The sequence below is a fragment of the Antechinus flavipes genome, chromosome 1 (genome assembly GCF_016432865.1).
Source record: "Antechinus flavipes isolate AdamAnt ecotype Samford, QLD, Australia chromosome 1, AdamAnt_v2, whole genome shotgun sequence".
NCBI lineage: Eukaryota > Metazoa > Chordata > Mammalia > Dasyuromorphia > Dasyuridae > Antechinus > Antechinus flavipes.
Window position 1 is genome coordinate 102,745,210 of NC_067398.1, and position 19,234 is coordinate 102,764,443.

Consider the following 19,234-nt stretch of genomic DNA (forward strand, 5'->3'; position numbering starts at 1 on the left):
TTATAATCTAGTTTGTTTAGAATCATAATATGCCTTTATTCAAAATGGCTGCCTCCTCTAGGGGTCAATGATTCTATTTTCTATATAGAAATACAGTTCTAGAGTTGGGTATCAGGAGATAAACACACAATGTGTGTATAAAAGTGGGAGGAGAAACTTAAATATTGAATTTGATTTATTCTTTAGTTAAGAAGGATTTTTTTTCCACTTTAAAAAATAATATATAATATATGAGCAACTAATGAGCTTCAAGTCTGAGAAAGTGATTTTCTATCGTCTGATGGGACTCTCAGAGAAAGCAAATTCTTTTAGGGAGGTTAAAAATAGAAACACCATACCAGCAACACAGATGCTTCTATAAAGAGATAATTTACCCACCACACCAATGAAATACTTCCCACAGACAAAGCATAGATTTGATTAATTGTACAAACCCATGCCTAGAAATAAGACTCAGATCTATTATAGAGTAGTTCACATTCTCTATCCTCAAAAAATCTATTGTCAAAATGCTCAAATTTTAGTCCGTGAGGGATTTCTACATAAATGACTTCTCTGTTGAAGGTGTGGGAGGCAGGGGTGGGGGGAGGCAAGATTAGGTAAGACTAGGAACACTTTTTTCTTGCATTTCTTCCCTGCTGTGTAGAGATCTCTACTCCAGGAAAATCAAAGGAGTTATTATTAAAAAGTACAAGATAAGCATTTTTGATAACAAGCAATTGGGTAAATGTTTAATGCTCTTCATTGTTACAGACGGTGGCAGAAAGTGAGCCAATGTGCAGATTGGTGGCAGCATGCCCTAGATTTTGCTGTCTTTGTTGTAACTCTGCATCTTTCTGAGTTCTCATGAGGGATGCTATTAAACTAAAGGGGAGTTTTTTTTTTCTTAAAGAGGCAGCTTCTTTCTATAAAAGCCTAATATAATATCTATAGCCATGTGGTAAAGTTCACCTTCCTAGGAAAAAATTAACAACTGAACACTCACACTCAGTAAATACCATGTGGAATCATGAAACACCAGGCAACTGTTGAAATAGAAGGTCATACACTGCTTTTAAGGAAAAAAAAATCAAACTGTCTGCTTCATAGGAGGTCAACATATCTCAAATTTAGCCATGTCCTGACCCTTGTTATTGTCAGACTGACATTCATTTAAGTATTTTTCAAATATTCCTAAAGGGCCTATTTTATTTTCTTTACAATCTCATCTATTTAATGCAGCAGGTGATGTGGTGTAAGCATGTGCTTACACCATGCAGTTCAATCTTATTTTACAGGTGAGCAAAATAAAGTATAGGATGATTATGCATGGAAAAGTACCCTGACATCTGGTCGGGAGTCACCATATTAGCCTGGGAGAAAGGACGCCTGAAAGTAGAAAGGGTCAACTAAATCAATGGATGCAGTAAATAAGGAACTTGGAGATAGTGTGTATTTCCCTTCTTCTTGTCAAGGTTAAGAGACAGTCTAAGTGGAAAGAACAATGTATTTGCAATGAGACCTGAATTCAAATCAGAGTTTTGTTATTTCATATTTATGTGATTTTGCAAAGGAGTGATTAATTCTCTTGGCCTTAATTATTTCCACTGTAAAATCAGGATGTGGATATCAAGGTTCAGTTTAACCAATAATGAAATCCTCCTGAGCTTGTAGATCACATAAAAACAAGAAACAGGGTGGTCTTTTCATTTCATTGTTTGACTTTTTATAAATTCATTTTCTTGACAAAGATACTTGAGTGTTTGCCATTTCTTTCTCCAGCTCATTTTACAGATGAGGAAACTGAGGCAAACGGGGTTAAATAACTTGCCCAGAATTATACAATTAATAAATGTCTGAAGCCAGATTTGAACTCAGAAAGAAAAGTGGCTTCAGACCTGGCTTTCTAATCTACTGTGCCACCTATTGCCTGGAAGAGCTAAAAAGTATACCCAGATGTACTTGAATTCCAGTGCACAAAATTTTATTTGACAACATGTTGGTTGCTTAAAATTTCAAACCTATGCCACTAAATGTTTTCACGTTGAACAGTTATGTTTCTTACTTCATGCAATGTGATCTCCATGATGCATGCATGTGATAGGTTTCTCCCTTCCCAAATATAATACTAATAGTTATAATAAGAATAAGATCATACATTTAACATTGCTTTAGTATTTGCAAAGCATTTTATTCACCTATTTAGTGGGAATTATTATTATCTGTATTTTACAGACGAGGAAACAGGAGCAAAGAAGTAAATTGACTTATTCAAGGTCACACACTTAATTTCATAATAAAAATTCAAATTCAGGATTTTTAACTAAAAAATCAGTGTTCTTCCTCATATATCACACTGTTTATATAGCATATCTAGGAGAACTAACCTTTCTGCTGATGTGACAGGATGTCTATGACAGGTCTTTGGGGCTGCTGTACTCAACAATTGAGAACCCCATGGACATGTTGGTATATAGAATACATTATTAAGTGTTAATTAGTATCATCACACCTTGAAACACTGAAGTGGTTTCTCAGAAAACTAATTACTGAATATGTTAACAAACCTTGATACACATTCTTAGGAAAATATTCAAATACTGTGTTGTATGAAAGGAGAGATGGTTAGCACTCCTTATCATAAAAAGGGAAGAGGTCCTTAGTGGTCTTTATAACATATATGTGCACAACTAATATGGAATTATGTTTAACATGATTGCATACGTAAAATCTATATAAATTGCTTGCCATTTTGGGAAGAGGAAAGAGGGGAGAGAGAGGAAGAAAAATTTGAAACTCGAAATCTCACAAAAATGTATGTTGAAAACTATCTTTACATGTAAATAGAAACAATAAAGTATTATTTACCTCCCAAAAAATTCAAATACATCCCCTGTACCCTAAATGCAGGCAGTCTGAAATATCAGCAATTTTATCTGTTCTACAAAAAGTTTTCATTTCAATAATGATCATAGCTATTTGAAAAATGTTTTTAGAGCAAGTTCATATTTGAAATGAGTTGGAAAATCTGTAACAAAAAGCAAAATTGCTTTAAATGAAAATCCACTTAATGCATAAAAATAAACTGAGCTTTGTTCCTCATTGAACAAAAAGTGATAAATCCCAAGAGGCCAATTAAGTGCATATAGTAACAGTAAAAGACAGAGGGCACCCAAGTAGCACATAACAATGAAGTATAAAACTATTTTAATATACGGAGTTTTTAACACCCACTCTCTCCTATCAACCCCAGGCTTTCAAATGACATTCTTCAAAGAGTATCTTTAAATATATATTAAATATATATATATATATGTGTGTGTGTGTGTGTGTGTATAAAATACATAATAATATATGCATGTATTTACATATTCTTTCTAATTCTTTCTATGCATATATATACATATATATGCATACACACACACACACACACACACACACACACACACACACACATAGGTGTGTGCATGTATATGTAATCTCACCACATGTATTTTTCCCTTTGTTTTTTTCAGTGAATTTTGCCACATTGTTACAATATATTTCCTTTAAGATAAGAATATTAATATGTTAATGTTTTTGATTCTCCCAGTCTATTATAATTTATAAATTGGCCATTTTATCAGCATGCACATAATAATAATTCACTTTACAGTTGCTATAACTGTTCTTAAATCTCAAGACAAAGACAGATCATAATTAAGACACTGGGACTTAAATTCTCAAGTCTTTAATATGAAAGATTATGTTAGGGAGTGATTTTGTAGGACTAGTTAAGGATCACTGAAGTAATTGCCTCATTACAGGGCAGGGAATCCATAAAAGGAAAGGACTTTTCTTTATTTAAAATTGTATTTTTTTTGTACATAAACCAAAGGATCGGGAAGTCACAATTTAATGGAGTAGAACATGCAAACAACTATTTAGACAGACACAGAGCAAATTGAGGATGATCAGTAGAAGAAAGATAATAATAGAAAGCAACTAGTTTCCATGGAGCCAATAGTAATACAAGAAATGGCATGATTAAAAAAAAAAAATAGTAGAGAGTTGATGATTTACAATGTTTCCTTTCAGGAAGAATTGGTGAAAATTCATGATTCATAGAAAACATTGCATTTGGATAGCATCAATGAAGAACAGATTTGTGTGGAAGCATAGATCAGGACTCAGTTCTATTATGCATATCAGGATAATGTAGCCTTATTGAATTTAAGCTAATGAAGCTAATTAGGCAAATGTTTTTTTTTTTTTTTTTTTTTTTTTTTTTTTTTAATGAAAGTTAATTCCTAATTCCTATTGATCTCTGCTCAGATTATTCTTAGTTTAAAAACACCCACTATTTTATTTGTGACTTTGAAGTGATAAAGAAGTTATTTATAAAGTATGAAATTTAATCTATTTAAAGAAAACTTAATAGTAAATTTTGTAAATTGAATAGTTAACTTGAATGATGTGATTCTACCTATTATTGACTTTATTAAGATTGGGATCATAATTTATTTATCTTTTTTACATTCACTACTGCCACCCCTCACCATATCCAGTATTTTGCTATACACAGCATATTTTATTAACAAAATTTGGGCTTTATTCATCATCAAATTTATCTGTGCACAAATATCAAAATGTTTTGTCAAATTAATACTTTAAGTGACAGACCATTTGCATGGAGCTAAAAAGCATAGTATTTTCAAAAAAAAGATGGGGCACTAGGACTTTATTATCTAGAAAATCTTTCCTAGCACTAATAATGACTTTCCTTAGACTTTTAAGAGTTTTGAGTGTATGAAACAAGGGAAATTCTAATATATCTTATTCTGTTAAACTGTCAGCATTGTTAGGTCATTTCATATGTCTGTATATCGGTATAATTATAACGCAATTCATTTATTAAAGAAGACCAATTGACAAAAATTTTTGATGGGTGACATGTTGAGAGGAGCCTGTATTATAGTTCTATATTTCATTTCATAGACTATGATAATATGATTTTGTTATACAGCCTTATACATAAATTTAATTCATGTTTTAACTGAATGAAAAAAAAGTATAGCAGGAAAAATATTTCCATTGGGTGATGATTTCAATCTTTGGTTTTGTTTTGATCTTCATGCTACAAAAATGCATATTTTAAAATATCTCCTATTCTCCCAGTGATGATCAAAGACTACATCTAAATTTTAGAAGAATCTTAATTAACAACAAAATATTTATACTTATACCAGTATTTTATTTACAAAAGAAATATAAGTTCAGAAAATTTTAAATTGCAATCTCTACTGGATTAGACTTGACACAACCTCCCCTTTCATTATGGTAGTTTCATTTTGAAAAATGTGTTTAAATGCATTTCCTAGATGGATATATGGAAGCCAAAATGGAGAATTAAGTAGTAAATACTTGTAAAACTCCTATATTTATCTTTAAACCTTCATAAAAATGCTGCAAAACAAATCTTGCAAGAACAAAACCAGAAAAAAGATGTGGTGAAGAAATTTTTTAACCCAACAAAGTTGTAAGATTGGCAAGAAAGGTTTGGCTTGTTCAGGTAAAGGGAGTTTGTAGTAGAGGACAGGAAGCATCCAAGCAAACTAGAAGCATGTCTCACCTCAGCTAACTAGGGAGAGATTTTGAGTCCCCGTACAGTGAAACACCAAAAGTAGGATCCCCAATATGACTCAGCATAACCAGGGACATGGGCAGACTCTAACTGTTAGAACTTCCCAGTGCTTCAATGTAGCCCCAAAGAACTAGGCAACTTCTAGCAGTCAGACCTTGTGAAGTCCCGATTAGTTCCCTGGAGGTTTCAGAATCAGTCGGTGTCAGGGTAAGCAAAAGTCCTTGGTCTTTAGGGGGAAAAGTGAAGGAGATTGACAAAACTTCCACAAGCTCTTCACAACTTCCCTTCTCCTTGTCCTCCTTCACCCCCTAATCCTTCCTACGATTATCTATATACACCAAAAGACTGAGCCAGCATGGAATAGTGAAAGGGCCATTTTTCCAAGCATATGCTAATAGAGTTATTGTCCAATAGGTAATTAGTCTTAAGTGCTCGGTCTTCTGATTCCTTAACCTTAACATTGGGACTCAGGCTTAAGCCCAGGCAAACTATCAGATAACTACAGCTACCAGTAACACCAATGATCCCACACACACCCACCTCCTCTGCAGTACCAGTCACAAGGGACTATGGACAAAACTGGCTATAATATTCCTTGAAGTATCCAGGAGAGACAATATAAGAATCATGAGACTATCTAAAAGTCAAAATCAAAAGAAGGACCTGAATAGCATCATTCAAGAAATTACTAAGGAAAACTTCCTTGATGTCCTGGAACCAGACAATAAAAATAAGCATTGAAAGAATCCTTGATCATCTCAAAAAGGAGATCCTACAATATAAACTTCAAGGAATATCATAGCCAAATTTCAGAAAGATCAGGTCGAGAAAAAATATTAGTACAACCAAGAATCACCTACCAAGTGAAATTAAGCATAATACTTCAAGGGAAAGATATTTATTCAATGAAAGAGAAAGATTTTAAACTTTCAACCATAATGGAACAACAACAATAAAAAATAAAAAATAAAAATAAACCTGATATTCAATATCCACATCCAAGAGAAGCCTAAAAAGTAAAAATGGAAAAAATAAAATAAAATAAGAAATTTAATCAATCTGAGCTGTTTATGTAGCTACATGGAAAGATGATTCTTGTAATTCTTAAATATTGTAACACTGAAAACCTCTTACAATAGAGAGTAACATGGGAGGTTGAGAGATGGGCAGCACTTGAACCTTACTTTTATCAGTATTGATTCAAAGAGGAAATTATATATACAAACAGCTAAATATAGAAATTTCTTACACAACAAAAATGTCAGAGAGAAAAGAGGCAGAGGATACTTCCAGAATAGAGGGCAGCAGAGGTGGCATAAGATAGAAGCAAAACACTATTGATGAGGAAAAGGATGAAAGAAGAAAAGGGACAAACAGGAAAAAATAGGATAGAGAGAAATACATACTTAGTAATCATAACTATAAATGTGAATGGGACAAACTCTCTCATAAAACAGTAGTATATAGCAGAGTACATTAAAAACCAGAATCCTACACTATGTTGTTTACAAGAAATACATTTGAAGTAGAGAGACACACACTGAGTAAAAATAAGAGGCTGGAACAGAATAATTTATGCTGAAGTTTTAAAAAAGTAGATATAGCAAACTTGATTTCGAACAAAGCAAATCAAAAATAGACCCAACATAAATAAGAAAGGAAACTATTTCTTGCCAAAAGCTAACATAGATTATGATTATTATCAATAAAGTAATATCAATACTCTCTCTATATATATATACACACACACACACACACACACACACACACATATACACCTTGGTATAGCAATCTAAATTATTTTTTGCTTTTTTATTAATTTCAAAATATATGCATAGATAGTTTTAAACATTCACCCTTGCAAACCTTGTGATCCATTTTTTCCTCCCTCCCTACAACCCCTTCCCTTAGACAGCAAGAAACTGAATATACATTAAACAAGTGTAATTCTTCTATATATATTTTCATGATCATTATAGCATGAATTTTCCCCCCTGAGGCAAATGGGGTTAAGTGACTTGCCCAGGGTCACACAGCCAGGACATTTTTAATGTGTGAGACCACATTTGAACTCAGGTCCTCCTGACTTCAGGGCTGGCGCTCTATCCGCTGCACCACCTAGCTGCTTCTAGCATGCAAATTCTCAAAGGAGAAGTTTAATTAGAGGTTTATAACCAAACAAAAAATAGGGAACATTATAAAATATAAAATGGATTATCTTGATCATATTAAATTAAAGGTTATTGTATAAACAAAACCAGTGTAACCAAGATTACAAGGAAAGCAGAAAGCTGGGGAAAAAAAATCTTTACCTTAAGTGTCTCTAATGAAGATTTTGTTTCTCAAATATAGTCACTTAATTCAAATTTATAAGAATACAAGTTATTTCCCCTTTGATAAGTGGTTGAAGGATATAAACAAGCAGTTTTAAGATAAAGAAATCAGAGTTATCTTTAGACTTATGAAAAAGTGTTCTTAATCACTTTTTATTAGCAAATTAAAACAACTCTGAGGTATCATTATATATATATATATATATATATATATATATATATATATATATATATATATATCTCAGATTGGCTAATAGCACAAAAAATGAAAGTGATAAATATTGGAGAGGATGGAGGAAAATTGATATAGTAATGCATTGTTGGTACAGCTGTGAGCTAATCTATCCATTCTAAAGAGCAATTTAGAACTATCTCCAAAGGGTAACCAAACTGTGCATATTCTTTGATTCAGCAATACCACTAGGTCTATATCCCAAAGAGATAATAAAAAAGGGAAGAGGACCTTAATGTGCAAGAACTTTATAGTACTCCTTTTTGTGGTGGCAAAATATTGGATATTGAGGAGATGCCCATAAGCTGGAATGGTTTAATAAGTTGTAGATAAACATAATAGAATACTATAATAATTATCTGAGATAACTAACAGGTTTAATAAAGCAATATTATAAGAAATAAGTCCATGTATACACAATCCAGTTTTTATTTTTATTTTATTTTAAGGAAACAAATTTTATTTGAAATAACAAATATATTAAGTATCTAGGATAAAACCCCAAAACACAAAATATTCATATGTTATTTTTCATAAATGAAAAAAGATATAAATAATTATAGTTTATGTTCTTTTTAAGTGGCAGCAGCACATTAATACACTAAAATAAAAATAATTTCCATATTGCTCTCTATATTAGTCACACTCACACTTCTCTCATTGAAATGAATTCTTTATAGATGTAGATAAAATAATGAAAAATTATTTGGAAAAATGAAAAGTCAAGGATATCAAAGGAAATAATTTTTGAAAGGTAAAAAACAGAGACTTAGATAATGCCAGATCTCAAAGTTTATTACAAAGAACTGATATTGGACAAATAAAATAAAATAAAAAATTGGTTTCTAAAATACATTGGATAAATAATAAATAGAAACAAACAACAGACTACTATTAAATAAATGCACAGATGCAGAAATATGGAAGAACAAATTCTAAGAATGTGAAAACTGGAAATTAGTTTGGTAAAAATAGTCTAATTCCTTCCCCAAAACATAATGATTTTAAACAAATAGTTTAAGCCATATGCTTAAATAAATTCCAATTGGTTGAATTACCTAAATGTTAAAATTGAAACTATAAATAAATTTAGGTAAAGAAAAAGCTGAAATTCCTAATTAGGAAAAAAGTCACTAGGCACAAAGGAAGAAAAAAAATCTTAAAAATATAAGATTTGAAAGGGATATGCAAAAAAAAAAAGGTAGAATCATATGACAAGATAAAGATGAGAGGTGGGATTTGGCATTAGCTATCTCTGATAAAACTTTGAATTTTAAATCTATAGGCAATTTACATTATTATACAAAATTAGTAGCCATCTCTGAATGTGTCAAAAGAGAGAACATTTTATAAAAACAGAACTTTCAAAAATCACTTCAAAATTGTTCAAAATTATTAATTATGGCATAAAAATTAAAACAATTAATGAATCACTAAATAATAATGTTAGCAAATATGATAAAATTGATAAAACAGTTTTAAGGAAAGCAATAATTCTAATTGCTGGTGTAACTGTGAAATGGTTCAACAATTTGGAGGAAATAATTTGTAATTATACAAGAGATGTTGCTATTGTTTTTCTACCCGCTTTGATCCATAGATTCTACTACTGAGACTTAGTCAAAAATTTATTGACAATATAAAAATCTTTAGATGTACAAGACTAATCATGGCAGCATTATTTAACATAAAAACGAACTGAATTCAAATTTTGTTATGATTGATAATATCTGGATATTATGTAGTATATAAGTTTAGTGGAATATTACTGTGCCATGAAGAATATATATGGAGAATTAAAAATAAACGAGAGACACAGATCAAATGATGCAGAGTAAATAATACATTGCCAAAAGAACAAATTAAAGACTTAAATGAAAAAAAAAAAAAAGCCAATATTTAGTAGTACTTCCCTGCTGAATACTAGTACTCTACTTTCTAAATTTAGGGTACATTCTATCTTTCTCTTATGAATTAAAATAATAATAATAATAAAAACTGATTACTCAGTATATCTCAAGCAAGATTTGCAACCAACACTCTGTGATTCCAAATCTAGCACTGATATGCTTGTCCAGGCTGCTTCTGCTGTCACATTTTAAAAAATTCTAATCAAGAATTTTTAAACAAGATTTGGACAAGTATTCTTGAGTTTGTAGTTCAGAAATACAAGAATTCATTCCCAGATCTTAAACAAATTAGATTATCAAGTTCTCTGAGGCAGATCTCATCTATTTACATCTCAGATTTCATGCCCCTTTTAACATTCTTTCCAATGTTCTTTGCAAAGTCCTCTAGGTATGATTGCAGATTGTCATCTTATGACAATATTTAGCCTTCAGAGTTTTCCAGTGATGTATTTCATTCCCAAGTAAGTTCCAAATTCAGTTCCAATCTGTTTTAAAGGACCAGACCAGAAAATGCTCAGCTGAATTCTTCAAAGAAAGGTACAGATCCCTATCTCCCAGCTCAGATATGTCCATTTCCCAGTATATCTCAAAATAAATGGAGAAATACTTGTTTCTCTCTCACATAATTATGAATCACATCACAGGATGCCAGTGACAGTCTCAGTTATTATTTTATTTAAATTTCTTTGTTAAAATAATTAAAAAGTTAAAAACTGACATATTATTAGTTTCAATCATACAATTAGGAAATTTCACTAATCTGTTTTGAGGATAGATGTGATATGTAGTTATTGGATATTTGTTAATAGTATCTAACAATATGCCTCTCACAGTCTATCTCTGGGACCACATTTTAGGTGAAAGTATGATAATGAAATTTTTTCTGATGTTTCAAGAAACTAGACCAGTTAAACAGGGTTCAAGATAAATAATTATATACACCCATCTGTGCTACAATAGTTTATAGTATGCTGAAGGTCTGATTTAATTGTACTCCTTGATAAGGATAGTAAATAGGAATTATAACTATTCAAGGATATAACCACTCTGCATAAATTTCAATGTCTTGAAAAAGCGATCTGATAATTCTTTTATGTACTTTAAAATGTGCTTCCTGTGGTGTTTGAGCTATTTTCTGAAGGTAGTAACAGCATAGTATGGTGAAATGATAGGTGGAGCTTGAACCAGGTCACTTTTATACAAATTCTGGTTAGCATATTTTTTAGCTGTGTGAATTTAAACATGTTTTCACTTCTCACAAATTTCCATTTTCACATGTATAAAATGGGAATATTGGACAGGCAACTTCAGAAATATGTCATAAGGTAAATCTTTAAGGAATGTTGAATTGTAATAGCTAAGAGCTATGTTATTATTATGGGTTCTTTTTCAAAAATTGCATAAAAAGGCAGCTAGATTTAATAAAAAGAGACTGGAAGACAGGGAGAATGGAGTTCAAATCTTGCCTCAAATTCTTCCTACCGTTGAAATCCTGAGTAAGGTCCTTAATCTCTCTCTGTTTTAAATTCTTCATCTGTGAAAAGAGTATTGTTGTGTTTGATAGCCTCTTAGATCCCTTCAAGATCTAAATCTTTAACATTTAAATAACCTGAAACAATAAATGTACCTTTCAAAACCTGTATTGTAATATGATTCAATTACTTAGGTGGTGGAAAAATCAAGCTTATATGATAATAAACATTTCAATAATACCATGGTCAAAATGAAAAAACAGATATGTTTTCTTTGGAGGTATATATACATATCCTTATATACTATATACAAATATGTGGATATTATATATATATATATGCATATACATATAAATATAAAGATATAGCTTATTTATATCTATCTATCTATCTTCTATCTATACATATATTGAGTGTGTCTCTGAACCTAACAGAAATAGCTTTTGTTTTGTTTTAATGACATGAGAAATTTTTCTGAAGAGATGGGCTAATTTTCCTTTGAGGGATGTATGAATATTGCATGTTTGTGTAAAAGTAGTAGAATTTAACTTTATTTCCATTTAATGATTTCAAATACTCATTTAACTTCATGTGTTAATTTTCTTTTGAGGGGTGTGTGTGTGTGTGTGTGTGTGTGTGTGTATGTGTGTGTGTGTAATCAGCAGAACTTGCTTTTGTTTCTATTTAATGACTCCAAATATTTATTTGACTTCTTAGATTATTGTAGTACCACTGGGCATATGACTGAGTCTTTATTGTGGAAAAAGTATGAATTGTGTACCTCACAAGGGAACTGCAAAACTGCCATGTCTGCAGGTTCTTGGATAAAACCTTTTCTAAGATGCGTTTATTCCTTTGGCCCTTCTGCTCCATACCTGATTATGTTGGAGACCCTCCAAAGCTTTTTATCATTTCAATATTTGACTTTGTGTGTGTGCAACCAAAATCCCAAAGTGCATGGTATGTATTCTACCATTTTAGATAAGGTTCCTAAAGAGAAAACTAACCACTGAAATAGGCTAGGGGGAAGTGCTTAAAACAAATCAGAGGAAAAATGTGTATATATACACACACACACACACATTATATAGTATATATATATATGTATATATATATATATATGTATGAAAGAAGGTAGATAAATAGGTATGTATATAGAAATTATACATAAAAGCTTTTGTCAGGATTCCAAAGCATGAAAGAAAAGCAATGTAGTGTTTCTGAGAGAAACAGAACTAGACTAATTCTCTTTGGTTATTGGTATGGTTCATGCATTAAATAAATATTATATGGACAGTTGTCATGTACAAATCATTATTTGTACTGTGTGCAAGTCTCCTTACATTGTAAAGGGATACAAAGTAGTATATATCTACCTTCATGAAAAGATTCTACTCTGGTAGGAAAAATATGATCTCAGATTTCTTGTCTTAAAAATAGGGATAATAATACTTTTTTTCTGTCCTATGATCACATATTTATAACTAAAAGTGACCTTAACATTTAATATAATATCTTCATCTTACAAATAAGAAAACTGGAGCTTAGGTGATTTGCTTAATTTCACATGGTATGTTCATTCAGTACTTTAATCAAGGTTGCTCTAATTACAAAGCTGATATCCCACATGACTATTATTCCTATTATAAGGAAGCAATATTTTTAAAGGATAAGACATTAGATAAAAATATGTCATTAAATCAAAAGCTTATTCTAAGTTTAGTTCTTTTTTAATAAAGTCATGTTTCCCTTAAAAGATGACTGTGGGAAAGATAGGTTTTATCCTTGTTTTTATTATAATTTGTTTATTTTAAGAGGAAATGAAGAAAGAGAATGTTTTCCTGATTTGCTCAAGATCACACAGTATTATGCATAGAGCTCAGATACTACACTACAATATTTTTGCTTCGTAGATACGATGAAATGTTGTCTACTCACAAAAATCAGTTTTCTATTTTTTGCATAAGCAAGACTGATATACTTTTACAAAAGAATCACAAATGGCCAGTCATTATGTTATCCCATCCATCCTATAAATAGTTTTCAACTAAAAATAATTGGCATCCTGACAAGCTATTGAATCATCTTTGATTCATAGAATCTAAAAGTGAAAAGAGACCTTAGGGTTCATCTGGTCCATTGATTTTTAGAAAACTTAAGTTTAGAACATGGTCAACATTTTAACTGATATCTCTGGGATAGCCAAGCAAGATGTATAAAGCCAATTTAATTGAGCTATACATATAACAATTGTCACAAAAACTTCTCAGAAGATTTGGAAAATTTTAATAAAAGTTCAGGCTCTTTCTAGATTCCGACATGTTCATATTCAAGTTTATTTGCATTACAATATGGTAATTACATTACTACATTGCATGTAGTAATTACATTTTATTGTATGAAGGTAAACATCTAAAAATTTTATTTGCAATATTAACATTACTCCTATTACTTTAAATCTGTAAGTCAACAGGATGATATTTCAAATCCTGATTTGTAGCATTCGCTGATTTACAAGCTGAAATGATCATACTGAAAATTTTAAAATCAGTTTTTGAGAATGAAGCTGATTCAGTATGTCCTTATCTCTATCCTAAAGTATATCCTAAACCCAACAGGAAGTATAAAAGTAGGAAAACAAAATCTTGCCTCTATCCTGAGATGAAAGCACTGTTGTATGGTATGGTTGAGTTAGCCATCCAATGGGTTTGTTGCATTTAAAAAGTTTGGAAGAAGGAGCAGCTAGGTGGCACAGTACATAAAGCACCAGCCCTGATATCAGGAGGACCTGAGTTCAAAACTGCTCTTAAGACACTTTACATTTCCTATCTTTGTAACCCTGGGCAAGTCACTTAATCCTAATTGCCTAAGCAAAAATAAATAAATAAATAAATAAAAGTTTGAAAGATATAATTTCTGAGTAATTATTCATCTTATTAATAATGCAAGCACTTTAATAAAAGGTCAGTGATAATCTTGAAATCCAAATATAATCATGGTGGTAGGCTCCTGGTTTGTATGGCCTTGGAAAAGAGGTATTCCTCTGAGTGACGATCAAATTTAGGAAGATCCAGAGAAAATTATATCACAATGAGGGCCAAAAAATGACATCATGTCATTCAGACAGATACCATCCCTATACCTAGATCATCCTTTTCTTTGGACAATTTAAGCAAAAGATCCACCTCTATTTGAATGAGTGGCATTTATCTCAGATTAGATATTCTTTTTAAGATAGTGTGGAGAGAAGAAAGTTCAACCTTTAGAGACTTAAGTTTTTGAAACAAGGACTTTATAAAAAGGGAGAACTCTGGATCTCCCCAAATCATTGGCTATGAAAATAATCATTTCTCTCAGTGTAAACTAAAAGTTACATATCTGCTTAGTCTGTGGAGTGCATCATGATTTAAATGGTCTTTCATGGCATTGTCACTAAGAACAGTTCAGTATCCCTTAATGAGAGGTACCTTGTATCCAAAGACTTTGAACCTGATTGCCGTAAATCATAGACAGGATTTGGAATTACTATTAAGAATTAGAATCTTAAAAGGTAATCTAACTATCCCATTTTAGTCATGAAAAACTGAGGCCCAGAGATTGAATGATCCAATGTTGTCATACAATGTTTAGCAGAGTCTGATCACCCAAGGTTCTATTTTCTTATCATACTGCTTTTTTTATACTTCATAGTGGGAGAGAGAATAGATAATTGGATTTATTCTCACTTCTATCCTTCAAAAGTTGAGTGAATAGAAATTACTAAATAAATATAAAGAGTAAAACTGACATTGCTTCTTGAGGAATATGTCAGATGGACACATATCCTGCAACAGTTAAAACTTCTGAAAACTTCATCATCAAAAGTCTGGATTGAATTTTACCATAGTGTCCAAAATTACATGCTGAGTTATTCTAGATCATTGTCAGAAACTATTATTTACCAAAAAAAAAAAAAAAAAAACAATTAAGGGATGTCACAACCCTGCCATATGTAACAGTGAGGGTAGGAAACATGAGTGAGAAACGCTAAGAAAAGAGCAAATGAAGGTCTAAAAACACAGGAATTCATGTGGAGCAGTATTCTGAATGTTTGCAGAATCCTGTGAGCTCTTGACTTTTCAAGTCTGCTCAGCATACAGGGCTCCAATCTGTTGATGAGCATCAGCTGACATATAACATTTCTAAGAATGGAAGTGAGATAATTTTTATTAAACAATGAACTCTTTTTGGAAATTATGCACATAACAATGAATGTTGGATTTTCATAATGATTATACTCACAAATACATATCTCTACATAATGTATTGATTGCAGGTCTTTAACTAGACTCTTTGTCTCACTAGACATTAGATTTTTTTTAGAAGGGGAGAAGGGGGAGAGGCCCTTGAATTTCATCAGTGTAGAAAGTACACACAGCGAATCGTTTCTACACCAACCTAGATTCACAAGTTTCTGTAGCTCTAAGACTTAAAGCACTAAAGTCAAACTCAAATTGAAACAGATCTCTGTTGCCCAAATTTTGACTTAGAAAACCACAAATCAACATTATCCAATTTTTATTGTATTTTACTTATTTTGTTAAATATTTTACAATTATATTTTAATTAGTCTGGCTGCACTCAGAGTTTTGCTGGCCACATGCAACAGCAAGTTTAACACTTCTGGTATAAGCAATGGGACAATTATCATGTCATGTATCTTGGAAATTAGAAGGGAGTGGAAATGAAAAATAAGTAAATTAGAGAAAATAATCCCTTCTCTGTTTTTTTTTTTGTGTGTGTATGTGTATATACATCATACATGCATACATATATATATATGAATATTGTGTATATATACATTTTTTTTCACAAGAACAGTTCCTTGTTCATCTTATAGCTATATAGCTATAAGAATGAGGAACTGTTCTTGTGAAAATCTGCTTTAGAAGATGTAATCAGGTCCAAGAACATGGAAAGTAGGGCCAAAGTCCCCCTTACTTCAAAAGAAACATATGGGTCTTGTTATTTAATATGCTCTTCTTCATTTCCTCAAAGTCATTAAAATCAAATTATGTATATATATATATGTATATATATATATATGGAGATATGACCACAAAAGATAAATATATATAATATATATATGTATATATCCATATATAGATCCACCATATATATGGTGATATCTCCATTATCTGGAATAATCTTTACAGAATTAAATCTATTTCAATTCTAATCAAGAAACTATTGGATTAATTTAATTTAATTTTCTACTTTATTAAGAAAAGATTTTTTAAAAAAATCAAAACTATTGTTTCAAGACAATTTCAGAAATGACTCCCAATAAATTGATAAGTTTTAAATTGCTACAGGTAATTAAACTACAAAGTGTCACTAGTGAAATGCCTTAGAATTTTAAAACTTTAAATTGAGGGGCAGCAAAACAAAAATGTTAGCTTCTTGGCTATCATGTTATATGTTTTGTACATTAATAGACTATAAATTTATATTCATTTCTATTTCCATATACCATGAATTCAAGCAATCAAATAGTCAATAAGTATTCATTAAGTCCTTGCAATGTGCCAAGAACAGTATGTATTATATGTTGGAATTACAGAATTGTATAAGTGAAAGTGATTTTAAATATGAACTAGTTTAACTGAGACCAGAATAAGAATTATTTCTGTAATATTGGATCCATTTTCTTTGGTTTACATGACTGGTTATTTTAGAGTTCCTATAGAGAATTACCTTTTTTTAAAAAATTTACAAATGAGTGAGTCATTTTCAGATTAGTCATTCTGCTAGATATAACAATTCTAAGTGATAGTTCCTTGAAATTTGAACCAAAATTACATTTTATACTTCATACATTTCCTAACAGATAATTCATGGTTATCTTTAAAGCTAGGAATGGCCCAGAATGTGTCTTATTCATCTGTTTTTCCCCATCACTATTGCACATTGACACGCAAACTTATGCCACTAAAAGGTGTCAAAAATCTATACATGTATCTACAAGTGTGTGTATATGTATTTCATGAAATTTTCTTTAGAAATAATGTCAATTCCAAGCACCAGAAGAGTTTTGTCTTATTCAGAGCCAGTCACCAAATGACAGAGGAATTTTCAGTGGAAATAATTTTAAAAGATAGTGTCTTTAGCTCCTGATAACCAATTAGTGCTTCCTTTCTTACTCAGGATGGTGTAAGGACTTTTTGCAGTTAGGAAAAGCCTGCTACCCCATAAGAAGATAAAGAGTGCTTGTTTTGGCAACACATATTCTAAAATTGGAAAGATATAAAAAAGCTTAACATGGAGCCTGTACAAGGATGACATACAAATTCATGAAGCATCACACAAATAAAGTCAGATCTAAATAATTAGAAACCATATCAATTGCTCATGGGTTAAGCCAAGCTACTATAAAAAAATGATAATTCCACCTAAATTAATTTATTTATTCAGTGCCATACAATCAAGCTACCAAAAATAGAGCTAGAAAAATAATAACAAAATTAATCTGAAAGAACAAAAACTCAATAATATCAAGCCAATTAATGAAAACAGAAAAACAAAGTATGACCTGGTCATAACAGATCTAAAACTATTAGAAAGAGGCAATAATCAAAATTATTACACAAAACACAGTAGTATAAAGACAATAGTAATCTACTGTTTGATAAACTTTTTGATAAAGACCCCAACTTCTTGGATAAGAATTAACTATTTAATGAAAATTGCTATAAAAATTGGAAAATAGTATGGCATAAACTAGGCATAAACCAAAATCTCATGTCCTGTACCAAGATAAATTTGAAATGGGCATATGACTTAAATGTAAAGGATGATATTATAAGCAAATTGGCAGAGCAAGGATAATTAATTATCTGTCAGATCCATAGAGAAGTGAAGAATTTATGACAAAATAAGGGATAGAGAAAATATCACAGGCAAAATGGATAATTTTTATTCCATTAAATTAAAAAGATTTTACACAAATAAACCAATCCCAACTAAGATTAGAAGGAAAGCAGAAAATGGTGGAAAATATTTACAAACTATGTTTCTGATAAAGACCTCATTTTTCAAATATATAAAGAACTGATTTAAATTGAATAGCTTACTGGACTTATATCCCAAAGAGATCATAAAGAAAGGAAAGGGATCTGTATGTGCACGAATATTTTTGGCAGCCTTCTTTGTAGGGGCCAGAAACTGGAAACTGAATGGATGCCCATCAATTGGAGAATGGCTGAATAAATTATAGTAGATGAATAATATGGAATATTATTGTTCTGTAAGAAATGACCAACAGGATGATTTCAGAAAGGGCTGGAGAGACTTACACGAACTGATGCTGAGTGAAATGAGCAGGACCAGAAGCTCATTATATACTTCAGCAACAATACTATATGATGACCAATTCTGATGAACCTGACCATCCTCAGCAATGAGATGAACCAGATCAGTTCCAATAGAGCAGTAATGAATTGAACCAGCTATGCCCAGCGAAAGAACTCTGGGAAATGACTAAGAACCATTACATTGAATTCACAATCCCTATATTTTTGCCCATCTGCATTTTTGATTTCCTTCACAGGCTAATTGTACAATATTTCAGAGTTCGATTCTTTTGTACAGCAAAATAACTGTTTGATCATGTATACTTATTGTGTATCTAATTTATACTTTAATAT

General features: G+C 31.2%; 1 non-coding gene and 1 pseudogene across 1 annotated transcript; both read left to right on the forward strand.

The window, feature by feature from the left end:
- The first annotated feature begins 2,581 nt into the window (after positions 1-2,581).
- Positions 2,582-2,688, forward strand: LOC127546135 (uncharacterized; annotated as a pseudogene).
- Positions 2,689-17,794: 15,106 nt separating this feature from the next.
- Positions 17,795-17,901, forward strand: LOC127546042 (U6 spliceosomal RNA). The gene has a single exon (XR_007949910.1). It is a non-coding gene; the product is annotated as a U6 spliceosomal RNA (small nuclear RNA).
- Positions 17,902-19,234: the final 1,333 nt, after the last annotated feature.